Source organism: Tenrec ecaudatus, chromosome 18 (genome assembly GCF_050624435.1).
Source record: "Tenrec ecaudatus isolate mTenEca1 chromosome 18, mTenEca1.hap1, whole genome shotgun sequence".
NCBI lineage: Eukaryota > Metazoa > Chordata > Mammalia > Afrosoricida > Tenrecidae > Tenrec > Tenrec ecaudatus.
The window spans coordinates 41,643,620-41,648,775 of NC_134547.1; the positions used below are offsets into that span (position 1 = coordinate 41,643,620).

The 5,156-nt window shown below is 41.6% G+C and overlaps 1 pseudogene; it reads left to right on the top strand.

Annotated features, from left to right (window-relative positions):
• Window positions 1-407: 407 nt before the first annotated feature.
• Window positions 408-3,613, top strand: LOC142431714 (tRNA (cytidine(32)/guanosine(34)-2'-O)-methyltransferase pseudogene; annotated as a pseudogene).
• Window positions 3,614-5,156: the final 1,543 nt, after the last annotated feature.

Genomic DNA, 5,156 nt, shown 5'->3' on the forward strand with positions numbered 1-5,156 from the left:
GGACTTGTGGGCTTGGGCCGCACTGGGTTGGGATGTTTTCTTGATGTGCACTTACCCTTTCTATAAAACGCTCTCATATACATATGAATTTCTGTGGTGTTTTTTTTCCTCTAAAATACCCAGACTAACACAAGCCATGTCAACACAGAATGTTGGACTTCACTTTGTACGTTCTTATTAGGCCCAGGCCATGACAAACTTTTGGGGGTTCACTTTGCCAGCCTTGCAGTACTACGTTAGCCCTGACTTATTTCGGGGTCAGCTAAAAAAGGCACAAACTGAAATTATACAATTTCTCCTTTTTGCATTATTGCCATGGCTCAACTCCTCCTAGAGTAGCCCCTTCCTTAAACTCTAAAAGCTAGGCTTATTGTTGGCAGGTCCCTGGACAAACAAGAGTGCGTGACATGGGACAGATATCAAAGAACAATTGCGATGTCTATTACTACCTGGTCAAGGAGAAAGGCTGATGGGTGCTCACGTCTACAACTCTGAAGAATTCCAACTCTTTGAAGGGATGGTGTGGGATGTTGCCCTGTGTACAGCCCTCTGCAGCTGGAGCCAAGCACTGAGGGAGAAAAAAATGAAGGTGGACCTGCAGGCTATGACTATGCCTCCAGGTATGTGACAGAGGCAAGGGGACATCACTCATCTGGCTACTGCCAAGGAGATCATCCAGCACTTTGAGGACTACACTGTAGACCTGTTGGTGTGTGATGGATTCCCGATGTAACTGGCCTCCATTATGTGAACGGGTACATGCAGACCCAGATCTTTCCAGCGGCTCTGCACATTGCTATGCACATTTTAAAACCAGGGGGTTGTTTTTTTGTCTAAGATGTTCTTAGACTGTGACTTGACGCTTCTCTACAGTCACCTGTGGGTCTTCTTCTCTAACATGGTGTGTGCCAAGACCAAGGACAACTGCAATGCCAGGATTGAGGCCTTCCCTGGATGTCAGGGTTACAACCCTCCTGAGGCTTCATATCAGACCTGCCCAAACCTCTGCTGGGGCCACACTTAGGACCCAGATTTCAAACCACTGGGTGGCCCTGCCCACATCATCATGCCAGTTGCGACTTGTGGGGACCTGAGTGCCTATGATGCTGACCACAGTTACCCACTGGATCTCGAGGATGGCTCAGAGTACCAGTATACTCCACTATGCAGACTCCCATCTCTTCACCATACCAAGAGTGCTGTATGCTGAAGAAGAAGGGGGCATCTGGCCAAGGAGAGTCACCCCCCACCCCAGGAGACCCCTATGAGCACAGTAGAAATGTGGCTCCAAACTCTGGATGTCTCATCCTCTGGCCTCTGAGGTGGAAGACAGTGATAAGAATTGTTCACTGTAACAATAGTAAGCTGATTGAATTCAAAATCTGCTTGCTCTCAGGACAGCTAGAATTTGCTTCGATGAATTTGTTTCCCAATCCCATCATCTCATCAAGGAGGCTTGAACATGCCCTGAGACCCGGAGTGGGATTCTATAAAACAACATGTAAGCAACAAAGAAACATTGCAGACGTGTCTGCCTGCACCGTGGGAATTGTAGGGTTAGGTCTTGCCTCTTCTCTAGATAAACCTTTCTAGTTGTGTCCTAATCATGTCCAGAATTTACCCCTAAAGAAGGAGTTCTGAATCACTATAGAAGTTAGGTATTCATGAACTTGATGAAGAAAAAGACTACTTCCTGATTTTAATTAATAACGAAATCCCCCACTGCACTCCCAATTATGGCTACTGGCAATGCATCAGAGTAATAAAAGCATTACCTGCAACTTTCTCACTGATACAAATCAAGCGTTTCTTATTTTACATTATAGGTGTGGCAGCTATCTTACAGTCTGTTACTACTATTTTGAATCACTGTGGGTCTTGTCATTTGATGTGCAAATAAAGAAGACCATGGAGTATGGTATTAAAAATAAGTGAAATGGGTCACAGGAGTAATGCTACCAGATAACAAGCCAGGGAAGATCCCTCAGAAACTTCTAGAGAGACTCCATTCGATAGGATATCCTGCATTTGCTGGAAGTGAGAAATTCAACTGAAAGCTAAGCAGGCCCAAGTCTCATAAATTAGGGGCACGGCTATATCTGCTGACAGACTCCCCTTCAGCACTGACCAGTGGCAAGAGTTGCTTCTGCGAGCCCTGTTCCAGGGCAGCACAGCTGATTTTTACAGAGCTGCTTATGCAACACCGCCAGCCAAGGTTTTTACCTGGGTGGGCTCTAGGGATTCTAGTGGACAGCAGACTGTCTGGCCAGCTTGGCAAAGCCACACTCAGCTCCCAAGCTACCCTGTAGCCATTTTTTTCTCCTTTTCCTTTCCTGCTTTATTCTCCAGTGTCTCTCCCCATCCCCTCTCCACAAGCTCTACCTCCCCCCCAACAGCACACGTGCACAGACAATAACACTGCCAAAGGAACCCAGAAGGCAGAGTTATGTATTACTTTATTTGAATTTCCTCCATTTTTGTACTTTTGTTCTAGTATAATACTTGTATTGTTTTTTTTCTAATTATCTCCCACTTCCTCTTCTGCTATCTTCTTCAAGTGTTACCCCATCCTCCTGAGAATACTCATGCTCCCCAGGCAAAAACAGGCAGACTTTGAGATTCCAGCATATTCACCCAAATATCCTACTATCGCGATAGAACTGCAACAACTATGCACTAGTTGCACAACTATACACAACTAAACACAGCTCATTACTGTTACAAGTCTGTTAGCCTGTCTACACAGCTGTTTATTATTATTATCATTACTTTTATTTCATTTTCTCTCTTCTTCCCCACCCCCCTACCTCTCCCACTTACCCATCTCTCTCGCTCTTTCTCCATTTCACCACTGTTTGTTTCCCAGCTCATATTAGCCCTGTCTCACATCACTCAACAGAGTGGACTCGCTCTACACAACCCAGCAGCTCACACACCATTAGTCGCTATACCATGCTGTCAAGGAAACAGCAGTCAACCACAGTGAACCAAAAAGAAAATGAAACAATACAAACAAAAACAACTGAAAATCATCCACCCACAAGGAAGCCCTTTAAAAATGAGGCCCTGGAACTACCAAAAATATAATTTGGAAGAATAATATTCATGGCTTGTCGAGAGATGTAGGGAACACTCATAAGAACAATGGACGAAATAGAAAAACTAAACTCCTCAAACCAAGGAATTCCAGAAGATAAACAGTGACATAACAGAATTAAACATCATAGAAAAATAACTGAGAAATAAAATGGAATAAAAGGAAAATCAAACCTGTCAGCTTGAAGACAATCAATCTGAGTCTAACCGATGACAGAAACGATCAATCCAAAAATGTAAGGAATCAGAAGAAAGCCTAAGAATGATGTGGGATACTACCTAGAGAAATAACCTACATTTCATCAGGACACCAGAACAAGAAGAAACCAGCAAAAACCTACAGAGAACAGAGTACAAGATATCAGACATCATAAAGGTGGAGAAAATAACTAACCAAGAAGATGGGAAAAGCACAGATAGGATAGGCCTCAAAAGAAAAACACCGCAAGATATCTTAGTCGAACTTTCAAAGTTCAAGGAAAAGGAGAGCATCTCGGGACAGCTAGAGAAAAAGTGAAAGCCACCAACAAAGGGAAATGGGATAAGGCTGACCTTCTCAGCAGAAGTTATGGAGGCGTAAAGACAATGGGCTGGCATACAGAAAATTCCAAAGGAAAAATTGTCAAGCAAGAGCCTATATCCAGCCAATTTATTCCTCACATGTGAGTTAGAGATTTAAGTATTTCCAGACAAGAAAACACTAAAGGGATACAGAAAAACAAGACCAGGATCATATATAAAAAGGTATTAACAAGATTGCTATGGATAGAAAATTAACAACAGCAGACAAACCTTAGAGCATCACACAGCACAACACAACCCAGAAACTAATACTCAAAACAGAGCATAAATAAATAGAAGAAGAATATAAATAAAGGAAGAACAAAGATACCAATAAAACCATCAAAAAGGAAAAGACGACAAAGAGCAAAACAACAGCAACAAACTTGCAAATTTCAATAATAATACTGATTATATGCACCAATGAAAAGATAGCACAGCAAACTGTATTAGAAAACAAGACCCAGCTATTTGCTGCCTACAGGAGACACACCTTAAACTTAAAAACAACAATAGACTAAATATTGAAGGATGGGGGGGGGATCTAAGCAAATAGCAACTGTAATAAGGCAAAGGTAGAAATATTAATATCTTATAAAATAGACTTCAAGGTGGATACTTAATGAGAGACAAGAATCAACAGTATATAATGATTAAAGGAACAATACATCAGAAACATAACCTTAATAAACATATATATCCAATAAAAGACCCTCAATCAAGTTCTCTGAAAAGAGAATTGAAATAGAGTTGAAAACAGAAATCAACAGCCCAACATTAATAGTAGAAAGCTTCCACATACCACACTCAAAAGAAAGCCAGGTCATCGGGAAAAAACATTAATAAAGAAACAGGCAAGCTAAACAACACATGTTAGGTCACTGGTAAACTGAGGACTTGTTAGAAAATATTTGACATTATTTCTACACTTGCAAACATGGGCACAGAAAACTAGCCCTATTTTGAGAAAGATCTCCATTGTTCTGAGATAGAAATGTTTTCAAATACACGTTCCCCAGGCCGATAATGTGCACCCTGCAATAGCCCTCCACTAAGGAGCAGTCTTAAAGGAGCTACATAATAGATGAATCATTTCTGTGTCTGGCTACTTCACTGTGCCTGAAGGTTATCTGTAGATAAGAGCAATCAGGTTCTATAGCCAATCCACTGTAATGTAGCAAACTCTGTTTTGTCATCACTTGCTGATGCTGATCAGAGATTACTTCCCATGGGGAGGGCTCAGACAGGTTCGAGGTCCACAAACATTAAGTCAGGATGTTGACTCACCTCATTGCTCCTTTATTATGTTACTCACTCGTGATATTACCTATTGACTATTTAATATGTTAACTGTATATTGTGAATGCCTTATGAAAGATCTGTAAGCCCCATCATATATACTCATTGTAAAATATTTTCACTCTCTCAGTTCTGACAGAGGATGAGTAGCCTCTGGTCCCCACTGTCTGTCTCTATTATTTTCCACAATCACAAAGACT